We start from the raw sequence: 21,610 nt of genomic DNA, 5'->3' as shown, positions 1-21,610 counted from the left end.
GGCAACAAATGACAATTCACTAGACCAGTTTCTGGTATCTGGACTCCATGAATACTTCATCAATAATGACCTTCTATCAGACATCTGTGGAGATACTTGCAGTAATGTAGTGGAGAATGTGAATGCCCAGGAGCAACAACTGTAAATCACGAGATATTTTCCATGAAAACTACTCTCCCTATCATGTCAAAATTTCCAGAAGAATACTTTTATGACTTGACTGGATATTGTAACTATATGAGTAGAAAGGATGCAATGGCAGAATCCACGTTGGAACTGGAAAAAGATAACACTTGAGAGAAAGCTGAAATTCATTGTATGAAAGAAGGAATGAAACTCCTGGTAATTGAATTTAATTTTTTATTTAAGAAAAAAATCTTATATTTAAAATAAATGATTAATGAAATCCATTACGTGGCTATAAAAGTATTTGATGACCGACACATTTTTGGCTATTAGCATGAACTCTACTTCCAGTAGAATATATTGGTTTAAACTCATAGGGATTTTTAAAAAGGTATGCAGGGCCTTAAAAACCTAAAATGATGTGGGTTTGGAAATTCTGAACTAAACCCAGTTTGCAGTAGTATTTTAAGAACATCATATATGCATTTACCTTTCTGAGCTTATTGTTTAGCTACATGTCTTCTACAGCAGCTGGACTAGCTGAAAATTCAATGCAATAAATTTCTGACGAATTGTTAAAGAAAGAAATCCAGTCCCACTCCTGTACTACTTTGGCATAAATTGGATTTTTTTTTTTTTTTTAATAATCAGATTCCTTTTAAAGTGCACAGGGTGCCAAAATGAATGTGTCTATTTAAGAATCTCTCAGTCTGCCACTGTGGAAATCTAGCTGAGAAAACTAATACACCTTTTACAGCATTTTTAATACAGCTACCTTGGGTCTTCTTATTTGTTCAGTTGCTTATCCATCATAAAATCTCACTGTATAGAATTAGATTACAAACCCTGATGAGAATTCTACATATGTGGTTAACTACGCCATTATAATTAATTCAGTCAGAACAAAACACTGTGTTAACAGAGAGGAAGACTTTTTAAAATCCTGGCATTTTCCTTTGGCTTTAAAGAGTTCTCAATAAAGACATGCACTATGATGCAACAATATGAAAACAGTCAAGATTCTATTTTGCGCTGACTTTTCTTTACTCCATTTTAAAAATAATGGGACATATTCTTCATATTCTTAATACAGTAGTTTATAGTTTTGAGGGTTTTTCATATAATAATTTAGTTCATGAAGTTGCAATGAGAAACACCTGATTACTTTCACAAACCAGAAATGATGGCAGCCCTCTTGCACATTTTAGATGAGGCAAAGGGGATGACTGTTACTCCTTATATCAACAGAAACCATGGCAGGAAAAGAAATTACTGCAAGCTGTTTGAACCTAGATTATCACTTTTAAATACTATTATTATTTGATACAAAGTAATGGGAACTATATTACCAATGGTAGCAAGATTTTATTTGCCCAGGATTTCTTTTATGCCAGCTTGTTTGCAGCAGAAGCTGTTAGTTTGCATCTCTTGACCCTTTATTGTTTGTTTAGGAAATTCATTTTGCTGTAAAAAGGCTGAGGATTTTTTTTTACTAAAATACAATACAGAAATAAAGAATAAAGACAATTTTAGTGGTGCAAGCTACTAGACTACCAAAATAGCTTAAACCATTTATATCATAGAAGCAATACGAAGAGCACCTTGAGTGTTCAGAAGCAATTATGACAGTGATAACTGCAGATGAAATGAAGCAAAATGTGAAAAATTTATCTTCATGTACACTTTTCTACATAACAGAATGGCCTCCATTTATCTTACTTCTTGTTCTGTTAGACTGATTAGTTAACTGGCTTCAGAAGCAAAATAGGAATGAGCTGACAAATTGTTCCCTTTGACTTTTGCACAGTCCAAGAGTAAATATCAGATTTAACATTTAATCATTTAAAACAGCCGATCTGGCTACAAGTTAAGACGTGAATATATTAACCCAAATGTATTGACAGTACATAGAGGAGAGTTTTGCTTTTTACATATGGATACTTTAAACACATTAAAAAGATAAACAGGTACTGGCATCTTAATTTTACCCTACTTATGACCTTACTGAATTCAAACAGGATAAAACAGGAATCTACTTGTTGATCAACATTAGAAAACACTGACTTACAGAAAACAAAACTAAAAAAACTCTCAGTGCAGGACATAGCTGCTGTGAGAATAAATACCCGAGACTATGCTTTTTTACTTTTACCCTCAGATACCTACAATCACTCACCTGGATTTTCAAAATGCTTGGCCTATGATCTCCTGCCTTTAATTTTAAGAGTGATCTCTTTGAAGACTTCATGTGCAAGTCTATTAGTCATATCTCTGGAGAAAAGAGATCAAACAAATCCTTATTATGTCAACAGAAAAATAAATGTCATTTCCTCATGCTGATACCTGGCAAGCGGTGGCTGTGTCATTTAACATAAGAATTGTTAGAAAGAAATCAAGGTTTGACCAAGTTGGGCTTTAGGGATGCACGTACTTCATAACGATTTTAATGGTAGTCTAATTTCTGTGTCTAATTTTGAGATGTATAGAAAGACCTCATCAGGTAGACTTCTTAGCTCTTTGAGATTCAGGCTTTTCACAGTTAGTCTCAAGTGCAAACACAGAGACATTAAAAATTCTTTCTGTCTTAAGATGATTTTTACCATCTGTGTTAAGTTATATTATACAGCTTTACAGGCTGTTATATTTCTTGTATTTATTTATTTATTTATTGTACATGTTTCAGGCATGCAGAATTGTGTTTTATGTTATATATCTAAACATTTTAGACAGCTTTTGACCACAATTTTCAACCTTCTCATTGGTCAGTTGAGCAACAATGATGAATGCCTCCTCCCACACGCAGTCTTTGGCCGGTAAGAACCCTTATGCTTGGCATTGTTCTACAATTTCAGTAGTCTTTCTAATACACCCAAATTACATTTGGCAGAATTTCCTGATAGATTTTATTAGCATATGCTCTGTATGTCTAGATTCTTGGTGAGCTCATCCTCTATTTATCTATCGTAGCATCTGAACTACCAAGGAGTTAAGCCTTCTAAGACTCTTTTCCTGGCTTGCTAAGAATCTTTTAAAAAAGGATTTGGTTGCAACCCTATTCCTTCAATCCCTCATGACAAAAGAGCTATTAAAAATCTGTTACTGTTATAGAAATCTACAGGCTATCCTGGAATGCTCTGGAGCTATGCCTTGAATTTAACTTACAAAAGATGCGTTCCGGTCTGATTGCTCCAGCCTGTGGTTTTCTATATCATAAACTGAAAATTCTGTTTCTGTTTTAGGCATTTTAATCTCAACTCCCCCATGAGCACTGGAAACTGGGCTGACTGTACAGCTATTTTCCAGGCCTGTTTTCATTTCCTTCCACTGTATCTTGCTTGTCCAACAGTTTCTTTTTCTGATCTCCTGCTATTTTCATTCATTTCCCCTCAAATTCTTTTCCCTGACTTTTTTAGTTTCTATAATCTGATATTAAAACAAAGAAAGAAACCTGTCTCATAACCCCTTGTACAATCTGACTCTTTATATATGCATACAGTTCTCTCAATTTCCAATTACTGTTCAGAGGGAAACACTCAAGCGGCAGGGCGGTCTAGAAGCTGCTTGGCTGGCATGGGGAGAAAGGGGCTGGAGCTCTGATACAGCTGTCCTACCCCTGCAGGTGACATCTGGAAAATGATTTCATGCCCTTCTGACTTTTTATGCCTGTCCTGAGGATCTTGTTTGTAAATCTTTAGTAACTTGCGATTTTAATTTTTATTTTTTTTTTAAACTGAGAGGTTTTACATTGTTTAGCACAAAGGGACTGTGATCTCAGCTGGGGCATGTAGGTGTTACTGGGCTGCAGCACTGAGGGAGCTATGGTATAAACAGAGAGAATATTTTTGTTCTGAAAACAAGCAGACGCTGCACCACCACTAATTGAGGACATATTTTTTCATGAATGATATCCAGTTGAAAAAATGTGTACAACATAACCTCTGGAATGAGCTCAAAAGAAAGCTATTTCAACAAATATGCATGCACATGTGGTCAAGATTTTTTTTTTTTTTTTAATCTTCCCCACCCTATTTTAACGAGGGCTTGCTTTTATGCAGATCGGCTTTTTCTTGTTCTGGAGCCCACAGCACAGTCATAAGAAAGTCATAGGAAAGTGGGGCAGACACAGATCCCCATAACACCCTGAATTGCCTTCCTGCATTGCCAGGCACCACCACAGCTGCACTTGGAAGGGCAACAACTACTGTTCATGCACAGGAGACTGCCACCAGGAGATGACAAAAATACACAAATAGTGTGGGTAAAAACCAAATGCATTCACATTTCTCTTTTCCCTTCCTATTTCCCAGTACTTGTGAAGAATTTCTAGGTTATGACAGCAGCAATATGTGTTAACCATGACATTGTGAACTATAATTAACATCTATATGACTCCAAGAGACAATATTTTCATCATAAAAAGTAAGCACTTCTATGTATATTCTGATATCTCAAGCTTCTGCAGGAGCTGAGCAAGCTCAGTACTCACAGAGAAACAAGATCATGTTGACAGCTGAGACACTAAGTGCCCAAATTAAAATGTAAGTTCAAGATCAAAATATTTCCTGATATTTGTATTTTGTATATTTACTCACAGATTTCTATCTAGAAAGTTACTTACACTGTTGACACTAATTTGAATAAGTTTTACTCATTAATGGCTTTATACTTTAAACAAAATCTGTAAATAGGGATGGTGATTGCAGGGGAGAGTTTTATTAATCTGACATTTCCAATGACAGACTAGTTCAATCACGAACAGGATTAAGGTCACACTCAAATGCCTTATTCACCATATTATTACACCCATGAAGTGGAGAAACTGAATGAAATTAAAAATACTATCAAAATAATAATCTACAATTGTGGGACTACTGAAGAAAAAGTTTAGTTAAAGTAAAGGATTTTGCATTCTGCAGAGAGTTCTGATGTTTAGAAAAAAGAATTGATGCAACCCTAACGTATACACCAATCCAATGTAAATGCAATATGTGGAGAAAATGCATTCATATAACACTTTATATCAAATGCTGATAGCATCATAGACACCAGATATTAGGGTTTTTAATTGTTTTTGAAAAAAAATCTGTGCAATTTTAAGTGCCTAAATCTAGTTTTCTAAATTAAAAAATACATTTTGTGTTTGCTATGAAAAAATTTTACAATTTTGCAGCGAAAGCAAAAGAATTACAAATTAAAGCAAAATACGTATTTAGAGAAAAAGATATTTTTCTTAAATGAGACATTATATTTTTCAGTATTTTTTCAACATTTTAAAAATGCTTTCTTACTTAAATTGTCACTGGAATTAACTGGAATTATTTGGGATTCTAAAGGAAATTCTTATTAAAATTTAATTCTGACAACAATGGGCATAAAAAGAGGAGTCTGACCAGCTCTCTTAAGGCAAATTTCAAAAGTTTTTTTAATTTTTTTTTATTTTTTTAACTCCATATGGAAAGGTTCATAGGGAGAAATATATCTTTTTGAAAGAACCATTTAGGCTTGGTGGTATAATATGACACTTTAGAAAAAAGCAATACTGACCCTTCTAACATTTTCATGCCACTGTATATATTGGTCCTACACTTGGTCATAGTTCTTTACAACAATCAGAAATAGTTAAAAAGTTTTCCAGTACACTGTTATTTGTTTGACATTTTCCACAATGAATATGTTACATTTTATATTAGTACAGCTGGTAAGTACCTTGATAACGATATCATCTGAGAGCTGTTCTTCATTCACTCAGGTTCATATTTAATAAGCATCAGAGATCATAGAAATTTTATGATACAATGCAATAGATTATCACACCAACTGAAATTACCGATGTTAGAAATTAAGTATACCTTTATAGCAGAGACTCTTGGGGTAAAAAAATGAAGCAGAATGCAATGTAATGGAGAAACATAAATTTCATGTGCACTAAGAATGTGTATGAATAATGTATTTAATATGCTCTTATATTCATCTAAAATGAGAGCAAACAAAGTAATACATTTTCTAGAGAGGCTTAACATAATCATTTTCTTGAGAATGCTAAATTTATCTTTAACCTGTTTTCTCCAATTATACTCATTGATGTAAATTGGAAAAAAAGAGCAATCCTCAGAGTAGCTTTTACAGCATCTTTGTGGTCCCAAGCCAAGAAAAGCAAGGCAGGATGCTTTCCTGCTTTATTCCCAAATAAAAAGAAAATACTTCCAATGCTGTATATAATGAACACTTTAAATATGAATGTATTTGTCAAGAGCTGGAAAGTCAATGTTGAAATGCTGCCAATTTCTGTGACAAATGCTGTTATCAGGAATGTATAGGAATTAACAAAGCAAAAGAAGGCTTTAATATGCTGATTGTCTTGCTTCTTTCCTGAGTCAGTGAAACCTAGGCAATTTTATAGATTAAAATCATCATAAAATCCTCATGTTTACTGTAAAAGCACATGTAGATGCTTTGTGGCAACTTAGCTATCCTGACCTTTCTGGAATGAGGAAAACCTTTTCCTGATGAATCTCCCCTGCAACTTCCTGGGACTGTAGCTCCAGCCACAGCTCTATCACCAGCAGCCCTCCAGTTCTTCTTCCGAAACCTTTTTCTTACTCCTGTGAACGGTAGAAAAACAACAAAAAGACACAAAAATCTATAAACTTAATTTCTAGGAGCACAGCAGTCTGAAGGAAGAAGCGAGGTATGAATAACTTTAGTACCATCTCTTCCTACTGCCCCCAAATGAAACATAATGCAATGTTGTGGAAAATACAATTAAGATTGCCTGCAAACAACTTTGTCTAAAGTGTTCTTCAGTCAACCAAATTTACATGGTATGAAAAGGATTTCAAGATATTTCACAGAGGGGAGATGGAGATTTTATTTAGGTCAGGCTTGTTAAATACATCAACAATAACATAACTGCATATAGCCCTCTACATCTTGGACTGTGCTGGACTTCAACTATATTAAATCAAAACTAATCATTAACAAGAACAAATCAAAATCCAAGGAATAATACTAAAACCATTAAGACTGAAAATAATAGTAGTTGAACTCAAACTTCAAGAATGTTAACATGACATATAAATGTGTTACCCCATATTTTGCAAAGCAAATTCCAACTTACATTGGAAACTGTGTTAGAGAAGAATAGCATTAGTTAGGTATATTTGCTATAGAGTGTAAGAGAAAATTAATTCTGATTTCATGTAATTAGGTAAGCTAATGAGCTATACCTATGAAGACCAAATAAAAACTCTTTGTTTTATTCTTTCTTTTGTTGAAAAAAAAAATTGACATGCTGTGGCATGCCAAGTTCTATGGACCAAGTTCATGGACTAAGTTCTATGTCCAGAAGGCACATCCAAACTGTAGGGTACGTAGAGGATATGTCCGTTCACAGTGCAGAATGCATAGAAGAGCCATTCTGATGGCGCTGCCAACAGACTGGCCTTGCAAACAAGCACAGGTCAGCATGTGCTTTGCTATCGTTTGTAGGACACTCAAGGTCGCTCAGCCACTTTCAAGAAGCTCAAAGAATAAGCCATGTCAAGACCTCTACTCCCACTGGTGATCACTAGTCAGAGCTCTGCCTGCAGAACATACACAAAAGGAGCTCTCAGAATGCAGCACAATTAAATAAATATTTGAAGGAAGACTGACTTCACTCTGCTGAGGTGCTTACATAGCGATTACCAACCTGACACGTGAACAACGCAGCTTGGATCAGTCAGGAGGCTGTCAGATAATGCAGAGTTTCTGACAGCAGGTGGATTGAGGTCCTTTCCAAACATTCGATTCTTCTCAGTAGCAGCCGAACATCCTGTTGACATACCACCAGGGTTAATAATTAGTGCTTTTCATAAGAACTTCCACCTACCTAACCTTCTACCTCTTTTTTTTTTTCCCCCATTCTGGCAGTAAAACAGAACACAGATAGCACAAAGAGTAACTCAAACTAATTTTAGCTTTAAGTGGGCATTTTCCAACACACTTCAGAATATCCAGGATTTAATAGCCAAGCAAATAAGGAATACGTTTTTAAAATTAATTAAAGCATGTCCTTCTAATGAATCAGTTTGAAAACACTTGGAATGATGGAATTTTGCCTTGCTTTCTTAGAGGAAAAGATGGCCAATGTTAAAGTAGTTTCACTGTAAAAGTTTTTTTTTTTCCCTTTAATTTCTTCCAGCTCAGGTGTAACTCAAAGTCCACAAAATGCCTCTTGACCTTAAAGAAATGTTAAGGTTTATGTTAATAAGTAAATAAGGTAGTCTACTTGAGAGAACGTTTTAAGATATAAAGCTGATTATTTTAGAATTTTTCTCATTTACAGAGTCTCCTGCAAGAACATGGTTTTCAAAATGAAAATGAATACAGGATGATCAAACATTTTTACATACATAAAATCACAGTGAATTTCTGCTAGTAGGAATTCATTCATGTAACACTATGATTTGTTGTCTCTTGTGTTGAAGGTATGTGCTTAAATAGGGGCTGTGGTTTACAAAAAAAGGAAGTGTGGAGTCTATACACAGGAATTATTTTCTAGCTATGAGCCTATTTTTGCATATATAAAAAGATCATACCAACTAATCAAATTCGGGGCTTAAGTCATTTAAAGCATTCTTTAAAAGCAACATGAAAATTCAGCAATGTATTTTTCAAAATGTATGCAGTCCAATGACTGAAAAGAAAACTACACTGTAGGAATGCCATAATGATTTTGTTATATTGTTAACACTGGAGAAAACAAATGGCTATAGAAAAAGATCTGACTGATCAAGTATTTTACAGCAGACTGCCTGTTAATGATTCTAAAAGAGTAAGCACATCTGTTGCAAATTAAAAGAATGTTCATCTACAATCCTTGTAATTCAAACAAACAAAGAGCAGTTTTGATCATTGCTCTAGTTTGCTTAATGCATCATATTAATAAGCATATGCTCCACTGGTAGCCTGGCACAAAACAAGGGCTCTCAGACAATAAAGCCATAGAAAGAACCATAACACTCCACAATATTCTCCAAGCACAACAGAATTATCTTGAATCATAAAGACTTAAAATTTAGGTTTACTGTTCTTATCAAATGCAATAATAAAAAAAAAAAAAGTCAATCCCAAATTAGTCAATTTTGGTGATAATAACAAACATTCAAAACAAGTTTATTTCAAACAAAAAAGAAAATTGCCATTTAACATGTCCTCTGCCAAAGTCAAATAGCATTTCTTGGGTTCTAATAAAATGTATTCTTGGTCATAAGCATCTACTCTTTATTTATTACTGCTTGACAGCCTTAGGGTCATTAATTTATTGCTAGGGTGCATGTGTGTTTATGTGCATAGGGTGTGTATGTGATACACATTGTACTTTAAGTATGATACAGTCTGAATCCGGAGTCGTATTTCTTCAAGAGTACATAACTATGGAGTATGATTAAATTAGTTTGTAATTTATTAGAGGGCTTATAAAACCAACAAACACTGAAAAGATATTACACCAGCATTCTTCCTTGGTGAGCTCTGCCTTTTCTATTTTCTCCCAGTACAAATCTGTATGTACACAGCAAATACGAAATCCCTTTTTTCCCCTAGGTTAAAAAATATTTTTATTAATGGATGAATATCTTATTAATGCTTGAACTCCATTACAGCTAATTTGTATGAAATATAATCAGTGCTGAACCAAAACTCTTCAGACTCTATATACTTCAGACAGTATAGCTGCTGCTATACTTTTTTTTTTTTTAAAAAACATTGTGTTAACAGATTCAGATGAACAGAACTTTCTTATCACTGTTGGCAGACTTTCATTCACAGCATGAGATAAGAAAAAAGGAGCTATAATATAAGTGTTTCAAACTGTAGTTTATACTAACTTGCTCCTCTTATTGTATTTATTCTATTGCCAAGTTAAAAATGAGCAGAGTGTAAATAAATCTGAATTGTGCTATTCTGATCTGTCAACTCAGTTTGTTAAAAAAAGATAATACAATAGCAAATGAAGTATTAATTTGCATTCATTCCCAATTTTGTCTTGTTCCAATTCATCTACATAAAAATAAAGAAGAATTTAGATTTAATTTCTACATGTCTCTTCATCCATTTGCTGTATAACAGATTTGATTAATGCAATCACCCTGAATCAGCCAAGAGCAGCTTCCCCCAGAACAAGAAAACTTGATACAACACAGATTTTCCTATTCCACAAGCAAGAATATCTGTTTTTTTCTCTCCTGGAAAATGCAACTATTTCAGGAGGAAGTAAGAACAATAAGAGAGAAAAAATGTAAAGTGTATAAATGAGAATTAGACAGCTCTCGTTTCCTTGGGGTAGAACTATCAAAAGCTTAAGTTTCTTCTCTTAAATATGCAAAGTGTTAGTCCTGTCTGGTGCTAAGTGCACAAGGATTTACACAGATGCAATAGATTGAGTTTTATCTTCTGTCAAAGGTGTAGGGGTTTATCCATATGAGTATTGACTTCAGAAAGCCACTAACCAGATGATTAATTTCAAGCATATATTATCGATCCACTTTTGTACTTAAGCAGGATCTTAAATGCTTGCCTAATTATTTTGAATTATGTCTGTAAAAAGGCAAGCAAGATACAAAGACAGACTGTAAGTTGGGTGCAAGCCCATGTTTTCTATATCCGGACAACTCAAATACCACCATCTGTTGCTTTCCCTAAAACAATCCAAAGGTAATAAAAAAAACATGACTATTCTGATTAGGTGTGATTCATATTTTGAGGAAACAACAGAGAAATGTAGGCAACAGCAATGTGTCAGTTATAATGAGCCTTCCATGTAACAACAACTTCCAAAGTGAAAATGAAACTCACTCGCAAGTCGATTTTTCAAACTCAGGGGTATAAATAGAATAGTTTAGCTGGGAGGGATCCTCAAATATCATCAATTCCAACTGCCTGACCTCTTATATATATATTTTATATATATACTTTAAAAAAATAATAATGTTTTAAGACAAGACCTTTGTAAATGCAATTATTTTGATAAAATGGTTTTCTGGTTTATTCTTCTATCTTGTTTCTATACCACAGTTGAAGCTTTAAAGAACAGCTTTATCATGTATACTAACCACAGAGATATTGGTTGAAGATGTAGGATAACTCAACCCAAGAATGCAGATGTGGAGCACACACAGTGCCTCATATGTCCCAAAAGGCTATTTTGTCATTCCAGTTTTTCGAGCATTACTTGTTAGTATTAAAAAAACATTCCAAGCTCCTGTCTTTTGTTTCAGACCTCTCTCACCACTTAAGAAACCTCCTAGAAGTCCAGAAGAAAAAAAGCAGCAGTTAGGACAGCAAATGACTTCAGAGCAATTTTCCCCTGGAACTGGAAATTCTGCTTCTTCATAAACTCTTGATTTTATAAACCTACCAGACCTAATTGTTTTTAATGCTCTGTTATCTTTTTGACTACTGCTGAAGAGGAAACAATCCACTTTTACTCCACATATTTTTCTCATTTCCAGGTAGAAAATTTAGAACCTATTATCTTGAATTTATTAATTCATCCACTGCAGGTGGCTTTTGTTTTTTTTCTATTTTCATTTATCTGCTTACTCCTCCTTTTTATGAAAAAATGCTCCTGATGCTTCCCTCTTTTCCGAAGGGGACATATACACATACTCATATCTCTAGAAGTAAAGTCTAGATCTACTGTAAATCACATAAGCTCATCTCTTGTCACATATACTAGAAATTTTAATTCAACAGGTTAAAAGGTCACATACAATGTACAGAATACATTTTAATCAGCTAAATATTTGAAGATTATGATGATATAGTGTTGTTTCTATAAAATACTACTTGTCAGAAGAAAATGTATAAGATGAAAGCTATACTCACTCCAGTTAAATTCCTTAATTTGGATATATAAAGACTAAAAATGATTAAATATTAGTATGTTAGCACTTTGAGGGACCTCTTAAGGATGTTACAGTTCCCAAGCTTCCTTCTTGTTCTGTCTAAAATAGGATTTAGAGGTTTATAATAGAATTTAGATGGGTTTAAAATCTCCATGTATGTGTCGTACTTTTACTGATTTATTCCATGAATTTCCTGTTGAATTTTTATGTGACACTTGATCTCCCCTGAGGGACTTCTTCAGTTCTGATTGGATAATATAAATTTCGAATGGAGATTAAACGCAAATGAGTATGAAATTGATTTATTATAATAAGTGAAATTGAGGTCTGAGGTCCTGCTTCTTTTCTGTTTTCCCCCACCCAACCTAAGAATGTCTGAAGTTTTTTTTTAATATTTTCCCAACAAAGAACAAAGAAAACTAAGAGCACGTTTCTCAATTACACATTGGACGTTAGATGAAATATTGTTCCAAACTTGTTTGATTTCATGTGTACAAGAGAGTTGTTTGAATAGTTTAACATAGTTATAATTACATCGTTGTGGAGACAACATATTGTTTTACATGAATTCTTCAGAATTCAAACTCATTATCAATTTAATGGAGGAAATGGGAAACAATGTCTGTCAACACCTTGTGTTCACATCTCTGTATTGGAATATTAATTCCAAACATGTAATTCTAAACATGTAATGCAGTGCACCATTGTAAATGTAGATGGATTGACTGTGGGCAATAATTTTTTGGTATCACTTTCAGATGCAGTCTCATTGACACACAAGGTAGGTTCATCTACAAAATATCAGTCTTAACTTCACATTCTGAAACAATTCAAAAGCATCTGTGGTCTCCAGTGACAAAACTCCTTGATGCATGCATGAAAACTCTCTCTGCAGATACTGAACTTCTGTACAGTCAAAACCACTTCTTCTGCCTGGGTTTATTCATCCTATAACTATGATTTGCCCAAAGAGTAATTATGAAGAGACAAACATTTTCAGCCCTACCATTCCATCCCAACTGATGAAAGATCACTTTTAGAATGGCTGGGAAATTTAGTACCTGCATCATACTGTTTTTTCATCTCACAAAAAAGATGAAAAAAATCTGAGTATAGGTATTCCATCACTAATTCAGATGCACATGTGCATGAAATTACGTACACTGAAATGACTGCTAGTATTTATGCCTCCAACAGTCGCGACACATTTTGAAAAAAATCAGAAATACTGTGCTTTTGTCAGAGAGGTTTAACCAGAAAGTCTATCAACTCAACAGGATTCAGCATGCACTTTACTGTAAGAGAGCAGTAAGAAGCATTCAGTGTCATGAGAATGGCTAGTCTTCTAAGCTGTTGCGTTACATGTTACCAAGCCCAGAAAGCTCTAACTTCAGTGGACAGGCAGAGTCGATGACCCACAATCCTAAACTATTAATATATAAACTGAACATTCTCAGGCATGGCTGTATTTTAGGAGAAGCTTCCATGCTATATCCAAGAAAATGGGCAGAAAAAATAAGATACAACTTGCATAGAGAGCCAGCCTGTGAAACTGGCATTTGCCATAGCCACTTTACTTTTTCCCTTGGTTTAATTCCATTAACTTGATCATTAACAGGCCACTGGTAGGTAAAGGTCATGCAGTTTCCATCCCTTTGAATGCTATCTATGGAAATTTGGGAAGGCTGCATCAGTATCATAAAGTATAATGGCTTTTGCTGAAAAATAATCTGGCAAATTTACTTCTGCAGCTAACTCCCTTGCCTACTGTTCAAACAAAAAAATTCAAAAACAAAAATTCAAAAAAAAAACCCAGAAATTGCTGTTTGGAAATGTTAAGTTTTAAAGAGCAGCTACAGCAGTGGGCACAATATTTATGCTTCTTGTAACAAAGTGCTGGAATCAATACTGTCATTTCTAAATGCAAAAGACTTGTATTGAAAGAGAGATGAGAATGTAAGTAGCACCCCCCCCCCCCCCCCAAGAACACAGCCCTTAATCTCCTTGCTAGGTTTTAAAAGGGTTTCAGATTCTCGCTTGTAACATTCACCAAAGTTAGGCCAGAAGAAGTCAAAGTAATTTAGATCCAATCTCTTTTCAAAAATGAAATGAACAGAAGTTTTATTAAAAGGAAATGAAGAGGAAATTGAACTTTCATATTTCATGGTGCAATTGTGATGACAGAAAACAATATTCATCGATAGAAAGTTTAGAAGATAGTTATTTATATGTCTGTGCTGCTGGGCTGTGGGAGTTGTGTCACAACAGAGGGCAGGTAATTTTAAAAAATATAATGGAGCTGTAAGTAGGATTACTTGTTGGCTATTACAATCAAGTTGAGAATATAAATATTTTTACATTCTTATGATCAGGAATTAGAAACATTAATTGAAATGTGTAAGTTACGAAAAATTTTCACCAGAGATGCTCATGGGTAAAGCAAATTTCATCTGCATAAAAACTGCATAGTGCTGTATCTCTATGACATATAAAACTAAATCACTTAAACTGAAATTATGGGGCTGTGGAAGAAAGGCAATATAATGGAAACATCATAATTCTGCTATGCCAAACAGCCAGAATGAAAAGAAGAAAATATGGAGCCAGACACAGGTGTGAATTACAGTGTGTCACCACAGAAGAAAAAGAGAAAGATTTGCATTTAGTCCTGAAATGTAATGGTTCCATAGTTAATCCAATTATAAGGAAAGCAACGGCTTGAGAAGATCACTCTTGTTCAGGGGCTTCCCCTTGTGGGCTCCATACTCTGACTGAGCACACAGTTAAGTCATCTGCAGTTTATACACTCTCTGTGAGACAGTGCTGTGAATGATCCTTCTTACACACTGTAGTGGATGTTTAGGCACAAATTTTCAAAAATGTCCAATAATTTTGATCCCTACCAGTTCAGACTACTTCCCAAAATATTTTTAGATGCAGTACTTCAAGGTAGGTGACTGAAAATGTGGTCTGGATGACTCAATCTGGCCTCTTAAAAAAAAAAAAAAAGATTGAAAAGATTGTCATCCTACAGATAAATGTTAGAGACAATTTTTTCCTCCTACTACAAAGAACAGCCAAAGAATGTTCAACTCTGACAGGTGAAAGGAATGGTAGTTTATTTTTCCACTTTTCTGCAATGATCTTGTGGGTAAAGCACACAGCTTAAAAAATGAAACACTCATTTTTAATTTTCTCAATATACGAAAAAAGTTCAAAGCTAAATTTTTTTCAAAGCCTTAATGCTACAATGTTGCCTAAGAAAATTAGTAAAAATCTTCTTTAGTGAGAAAAGAGAGAAACCTATTCTATGACTCACACAGTTCAATAGAAAATAATGCACTTTCTCTAATGCACACGTATAACATCATTACAGCTGACAGAAAAAAAAAAAGAAGAATCTATATGCAATTAAGGTTTACCACTGCAACTAGATCTTCTTAATACTTCAAATTTAAGGGTGCACTTTGAAAGAGCTTTTTATAGATATCAAAGGTTTTGCAAATACACAAAATATTTCTAATAAGGTTATGCTGAAAAGAAATAGCTATCTACTTCAAAACTGTTCCAACACTTACAATTATTTGTGGTACCTGATAGTCAATGGTGAATGATGTCAAGAAAGAATTGCATTTTGCAGCAGTTTTTGGTCATGAAAATACAGATAAAAATGCTACATGATAGTATTAGCATTGCTTGAGACAGCTGTGAGTTAATTACCATCTATGAGCACTATGAAAATGTTGGAAACCAGCGCATCAGCTGTCACACTGTATGTCCATTTAATAAATGATTTTTATAAGTAGAGAACATTAAGAAGCAGATCAAAAATTAACATTCAAGAATTCCACAGTAGACCACGTAAGGAGATCAGAACATGATGACAGCTGAAAATCATCAGATTGACAAAAATTAATAAAAATATTTTTAAAAAATAGGTGACGGGGGAATGAACGCTGAGAAGCAGAAGTGCTTCTAAAGCAAATTATTAGCAAATTATTTTGAAACTAATGACAAGAGTGGGAATAGATTTTCTAGTTCCTTCAAATGTGGAAGCATTGTTTGTAGCACGTTCAGACATTTTAAAACCATCAGGCAACATCTGTCAATTGCAGTTTTCTGAGGAGTCTGAAAATATTCCAGAATGGAGTGGATTTCCATATACTGCTCTGTACTATCACGGTAAGCACAGCCAGCTTATAAGAAATATAAGTATCCGAAATATTCAGATACAAACACTCAGATGCAGAAAGTAAAAGTGAAAACATACAACAGATTTAACAAGGATTTAATCATTCCCTACATCACTGAGTGAGACCACATTCTAAATTCCCCTAATATGTAATTAATTCCAAGCATGAGGAATGTCTTTAACATCTCAGTTATGGTTTTTCTATTTATAAATTATGAGGTGTTCAGCACTCCCTGGGGATTGAGCTTTTAATCACACAGATGTCCATTATGAATCCTCTGTTTGCTTAGTAGTATAATAGGTGAACTCAGAGCATCTTTGTGCTATAATAAATCTGCAAGCTCAGACAGAACACTCATGATTGCCTTCTAAATTCTTTCAAGGTCATTCTACGTGATTTCATGCTACATAACATCCTTTCTCAGTTCATTTCACACTGAGAAAAGATCATGATAAACATTGATTTTTCCCTGCTGGTATACCTGAATTCCACCACATCACCCCACCACACACACACACACATGCACATTCTGCTACACCATTTTATAGTCATTTGATTTTAAGCTGTTGTGTAGACACCTGAAAATTCAAAAACCAAATATGGCAAGAGAAAAAGAAGCTGCATTTGGTACAATTATTTGAAGACTAGACTGGAAAAAAATGAGAAGAAATAGGTGTTTCTTCCAGTGGGAAAACCAATAACGGAAGTAGATAAAAAAAGAAACACCACAAAATTAACAACAATAACCCAGGAATGCAACCAATAAAATATATTGGGTAAAAAATCCTCTGAATGAAGTACTAATTAAAATATGCTCCAAGTCCATGTTTTACAAACATACACATAAACACACTTCAAATAATTGCAGATTTTATATGTTAAAGCAGGTGGTGAAAACTTAGTCCCATGGTTTGACATGTCTGGATTAGGAAATGTTCTTCATGAATTACCATCAGAAAAAGATACAAATGCCTGCAAGAGCACAGTCTCAGCTCTAGATGTGGTTTCTCAAGCATTCTGGCATGAAAGGAGTGCAGAAAGTGCTAATAATACTTCTCTCATGAGAAAGAGTAAGGATTCCTAAAAGAAATATTCACAAGCACAGACAAAAATTAGCTGTTTGATTTCTACTGAATCTTACTGCCTCAGGTGACTCGTTATCTCAATGACTTCCTGTCTGTGCAGAAATTTAAGATTAATGGATTAAATTCCCTAAATTCTTGGTGAATTTATTAGCTAATATGATACTGGTTTGCCATTTGATTAAAAATTGTTAAGAGTTCACTTTAGTTCTTTATAGAGACCAGAGTTATCTTCATTGAGTCCAATCAACCCTTACTCACTGCTTAGGAAGGACCAGGACAGTGTCAGTCCCCCAGGAGACAGCCTCTCCCTTGTGGTCGCTGTGATTTAACAAACTCCTTACTCTTGGGGTTACCAAAAGCATGGGCTTTCTTCTCCTTTTCAGCCTAGAAATCCTGTTAGGGCAGAATTTAAAGCCCTCAAAGTAATCAAAATGCAGGAAGTGTTTTTTTACCACCACCAGCAGCTATCCTATGTACTGTGCAAAGTCTCCCCGCACTACAATGAATACAATTGCTGTTGATCAAGCAAGATATTGATTCAATTTGCAAAAATGTGCCATAGCAATTAATATTTATCCTTTGACCTTTAGCTCTCATGTTTTGACTGTACACAAACAAGAGTCACTTCATATGGGAGACAACTCTCCTTATGATGCAGCCTCACCATTACCCATAAAGAAACAAATGCTTGTCAAACTGCTTTGGAAGATGATACAGTTTCACTTGCCATGGGGCTGGCTACCTTAGGAATGGGGCTTTACTGCTAGTGTCACAGTACTGTTACACGGAGAATTTTACTCAGTTCATGACACACAAGTAAAACCCACTATAAGAGACCCATTTATGGAAAGTGTATCTGCATAAAGGAAGATGAATTCCTGCTTAGCACCCCAAGAAACCAGTCCTTCCACAGCATACTCCTCAGCTCCGATGACAAGTTTAAGAACTCCTTGTGCTGACACGTGCTAGTAGATCACCAGGTTTGGTAGTAGCCAACAAATTTAGCTAAACCCTTTTTGGAACCCATTTATGCTTTCAGTCTCCAGTCTCTTGTGGCAATAAATTCTGCACCATGCTGTGGAAAAGGTAGCTCCTTTTATCTGCTATAAACCTGGCAAAATGTTTGACTACTTCCAGTCCTTGCAAAGTAAAAAATATGTAACAATTCAACTTCCCAAATATCAGTCTTTGAGATAATAATTGTAAATGGGAAAGGATATTACTGATATTAGGTAAACTGATATTACCTAAAGAGCAACCACTAGACACAGTCATTTTAGTTCTTAAGAAACTTCCATGCTGCAATGACAAATACTGAAAAAGGGTATTAGCAAGCTGCATCAGCCATGCTTAGAATAGTCTATATTTTGGATAGCTTTTCTTTTGATATTTGAAAACAGATTATCAATAGCTTCAGAATACACCAGAAGAACAATATTTTACCTAAATGAATGACAGAATTCAATTCTTTGGTGGCAAATAATGATTTCAGTACCCCAGATCAAACATTTAACTATCAAACTTGTCACTCCTTTAGTACAAGGCTATGTCCTGAATGGAAAGTGAACAGTTTTCTACTGATTTCCACAAAACCAAAATATTATTTTTAAAGAATTCTAAGCTGAAGAAAACACACCAGAGCAGACAGATCTGTGCCTTCAAGATAGCACACTTATACAACAACAGTACGAAATCCTACCTCTGCCAGCCACACACTAAAATTCATCTCAGTGTATTACAGACTTCAGAGAGACGAAGCCTGAGAGGGCTGCAGGTACTGACAAGAGCAGCACCCAGTGGGCTGTTGTGTGCAAACGGTGCCCGCGGGTTCCAGAGCAACACCCTGAATTTGGCTTCAGTAACCATGGCTGATCCATGACTTCCCCTGTCTGGATCAACCAGGAACCTCTAAATTAGTCACACTGTTTTCAATATAAATAAAGAAAAGCTTACAAAGAAGAAAGCATTTAGATGGGAAACAGCTTTGCAAGAGAGCTGTTTTTCATATTTTAAAGTAGATAAACAAACAAACATACAAACAAACAATGAACACACAACACAGAAGAGGTACAAGAAAAGGAGGGTTAACATTCACAGGAAGGCAGATGATCTATCAAGCATTGCCCACTTTATAATTTGGAGACCTGGATCCAATTTTTCAAACACGAATGCTGGAGTTAAAATTGTGATTGAAAACAGCAGGACTACACACATGGGCCAAGTTATCGGAATACTTATGTAGTTTCGAAAACCGAAAGTGATTTCTACTAGTCATTAACCTGATCCATTGTGTTTTTTACTGGGAATATTTATGAGAGTCCTGCTAAGGTTAAAGCATTAGTTACAAGAGCATTTGCATGACAAGCAAATCCACTGAATGATTAGAGATCACAATCAAATGAGAAATGCTATCCCTGCAATTTTTGTACAGTAAAAAAGGATTCATTTCATAGTTACTCTTCTGGCATTTTTTTTCAGTTGTTTTTGTTCTTGAGTTTGGTCTTGGAAGGGAGGAATGCTCTGCAAGTACAGCACTCAGGAAGTTAGCTTTTCTGAGTTTTGTCAGCTTCTCTGAGCTGGAATTATGGGATAGATTTCTGTTACTGTAGAAAAAAAGGTAAAGATGCATAACATAGACAAATCTATACTGAGAACTTCATTAATCTACATTATAAATCAATATTAGAAAACAGACTTCTGGTGCGACAGATGCGTTATATAGATTATACTAAAACTTGGTGTCAGAATAGGTACTTTCTGAATTAAAGTTCTGCATACGTGAACAAACAGAAGCACACAATTCTGTTTAGAGTCTGAGTCTTCACTGATGACTATTAAGTCATCAGACTTCTGATTTACACTTTGGCACTGCTACTGATGCATGCAGAGTCCACCAGATAGCCTAGATTCTCCATTGTATAAGGACGGTTTTGTGTAAAGTATCTCCAGAACAAGTCTAGCCATGGAGCAATGTCTTGCGAGCACCGTCTGTTCATGCTGCAGGCCCTGTGCTACCACACAGACATCTCTGCTGCAGTTGGGAAGAGCTGTTATGACAGGGCAAGGGGGATTAAACCAATCCAACCCCTCACAATATAGACTCAGTAGCTTTATGAAGTAGATCTGCAGACTGTGGATAAGATATCCACTTGGAAATAGGAAACAATAATCTCCTCCCTAACCAGGAAAGCATCCATAGGAGCAAAAGGTTTCTGCTCGGGCTGCAGGACAGTTACCTGTGGGTAGCTGCATGGAGCAGTTACCACTGAGAGCTGCACCACAACCATCCCAGAGGGTGTGGCTAAAGCAGGAGGTCCTGGGATCCTTTGAAAGGAGCCTGGGAAGGGATAATGCAACATGTGAGGAGGGAGAGGTGTTGACTGACACATCTGAATATTCTGACACATTGATTTACATACTGATGTGGTACTTCTTTTCCCTCAGATTTGAAATAGTGGAGTCTTGGCAGGTGTATATGCCAGACTCTCAACTTTTATGCATGAAAGGGCAAACAGGTGGCCTCATGAGGCACTAAAGATGGAGTTTGCAAAATTAAGCCCTATCCTAACAACTTTAGTTCAGTTAAACCTTTCATAATAGTACAAAGCTCTGAAAGTTTTAAGGGCTAAAAAAAATTAAATGGTTCCCAGGAGCATTAATTCGAGCAATAGCGAGTAACAAGACCATCAGCCCCAGGGAAATTCAGCAAGTTTCTGGTGTTCAGGGACCTAACAGGCCCCTGTACTGAGCACACAAAGAATTGGATGCAATTTTCCAAGCCTGCAGTGAAATTCAAAGTGAAAACTCAACAACATTAAAAAACATGAAGCACTTCATGGTAAGATTTCTGACTTTAATGTGGGTTGCAGAGAAGCAGGTATCAGTCTAAACAGCTTCAAGAAATCAAGTAAAAATGTACTTCAGGCCATCCTTAACCATGAACAGATGTAACACCCCCACATCACTTGATCACTTGGTCATTTCTACCAAATGTCTGCAAGACATGCAACTTGAACAATTTTCATATAACTCTGATGATGTATGAATGCATTCAGAAAACACATAAATGCCCGTAGCAATTTATCACGTTCTTTTTGGTATAATCTCTGTTCTAGTCTAATCTCAGCTCCAGACTCCTTCTAAATCTGTTCTCCCATGTGCTTATCAGAACATGCCCTACCATTTGGAACATTCACTTCCATTACTTTTTTTTTTTTTTTTTTTTTAAGTTAAAGATCTGGGGCTTTCTCTCTACAGAGTCCAGTTTAAAGAGAAGATCACGCAGGTGCTATGACAACAGAAAAGTGAACACTATTAG

The 21,610-nt window shown here is 35.3% G+C and overlaps 1 protein-coding gene across 1 annotated transcript in view; it reads right to left on the bottom strand.

Annotated features, from left to right (window-relative positions):
* LOC308176731 (uncharacterized protein) overlaps positions 1-21,610 on the bottom strand; it is a 583,853-nt gene that overhangs the window by 122,978 nt on the left and 439,265 nt on the right. The window contains exons 22-24 of the mRNA XM_080552863.1: positions 7,817-7,939; positions 6,604-6,728; positions 2,303-2,397 (exon numbers count right to left, since the gene is read on the bottom strand). The gene's annotated coding sequence lies outside the window, so the exon portion shown is untranslated. The remainder of the gene's footprint in view (positions 1-2,302; positions 2,398-6,603; positions 6,729-7,816; positions 7,940-21,610) is intronic.

Source organism: Anser brachyrhynchus (genome assembly GCF_964034855.1).
Source record: "Anser brachyrhynchus genome assembly, chromosome: 12".
NCBI classification, from domain to species: Eukaryota; Metazoa; Chordata; class Aves; order Anseriformes; family Anatidae; genus Anser; species Anser brachyrhynchus.
Note: the sequence above shows the minus strand (reverse complement) of the source record. Positions and strands in the feature narration are given on the sequence as shown.